Source organism: Alexandromys fortis, unplaced genomic scaffold (genome assembly GCF_014885135.2).
Source record: "Alexandromys fortis isolate MF-2015 unplaced genomic scaffold, M_Fortis_MF-2015_v1.1 scaffold_31, whole genome shotgun sequence".
Taxonomy (NCBI): Eukaryota; Metazoa; Chordata; class Mammalia; order Rodentia; family Cricetidae; genus Alexandromys; species Alexandromys fortis.
Genome location: NW_026067974.1, coordinates 11,684,846 through 11,686,516, shown reverse-complemented (window position 1 = coordinate 11,686,516; position 1,671 = coordinate 11,684,846).

Sequence of the window (1,671 nt, the reverse complement as noted above, 5' to 3'; positions counted from 1 at the left end):
CAACACTGACTACAATAACTCAGGAATCTAGCGAACCTTCACCAGTACAACTCAAAGAAGGGACACACACAAACTCTACTACCGAAAACAGTAAGAATAACCGGAGTAAACAACCACTGGTCACTAATATCACTTAATATTAATGGTCTCAATTCACCTATAAAAAGGCACAGGCTAAGGGATTGGATACGAAAACAGGATCCAACATTCTGCTGTTTGCAAGAAACACATCTCAACCACAAAGACAGGCATCTACTCAGAGTAAAAGGTTGGGAAAAGGTCTTTCAAGCAAATGGTCCTAACAAAAAAGCAGGTGTGGCCATACTAATTTCCAACAAAACTGACTTCAAACTAAAATCAATCAGAAGAGATCGAGATGGACACTTTATACTCATAACAGGAACAATTCATCAGGATGACATCTCAATCCTGAATATCTATGCCCCTAATATAAAAGCACCCACTTATGTAAAAGAAATATTTCTAAAACTCAAGGCAGACATAAAACCACACACACTAATAGTAGGAGACTTCAACACACCTCTCTCTCCAATGGACAGGTCAATCAGACAGAAACCTAATAGAGAATTAAGAGAATTATTGGAGGTAATGAAGCAAATGGACTTAATTTAACCCATTTTTAGTAATCTGTGCATCACCATGAGGTCATGGCTTACCAGCAAGGTTTCAGCACCTCTATCTCTGGTGGCAGCTCCATGGCTTTTCTCTGCCTCTGCCTCTTTTCTCCCCAGCATTCAGCTTAGTTTTCCCCGCCTATCTCTGTTCCCCTATAGCTTTACTATAGGCCCAAAGCAGTTTCTTTATTCATTAATGGCAATCACAGCATAAAGAGGGGAATCCCACATCACATGTCAGAGGAGCAGCAAGTGGCAACTGAAGTTTGAGGTGTCTGTCCACCAGGAGGCAACCCTTGATGGGTCAATCTCAGATAGGCAAGGTCCAGAGACTGCAGACTCCAGAATGTCTTTTGTTTCTGCTGTGCCTTTACATGTTTTCCACTGCCATCTTCCTCTGGTATCTGGAATGGTGTGAATGGGTGTGGGGAGATCACCACTGCCTGTAACGTAGTGTGTTTGTCTCATGGAAACATCCTATTCTACTGGACATTTTAATCTGTGGGTTATTATGAAGATGATTTAGTCTTTTTGTTTGTTTGTTTTGTTTTGTTTTTCGAGACAGGGTTTCTCTGTGGCTTTGGAGCCTGTCCTGGAACTAGCTCTTGTAGACCAGGCTGGTCTCGAACTCACAGAGATCCGCCTGCTATAAGATGATTTATTCTTAAGCTGCACTGTCTAACTGATAATAAAAATGTTACTTTAAATAGAGTTTTGATGATTAAAAATATATGCAAGGAAATATCACACAGCTAGGGCCTTTGAGTTTCACCTAAGAAATGCACAGATCTCAGTTCAGGTTAGTGACTAAGGAAAACAATTGAGTCCCCGGGAGCCAGGCTGGCTCAAATCCTTTTAATCTTAATGTCAAAAGATGCATTCGCAGGTTTCAGTGTACATCATTAGCTGGAGCAAAGCTTTAAAATAACTTCAGGTTAGATTAGTTGTTTTGATAATAGCTTTGAGATGAAAATCCCTAGAATACAATCTGAAATTCACAAAGACACATAGCTGAGTTATAGATTCACTGGGTTAC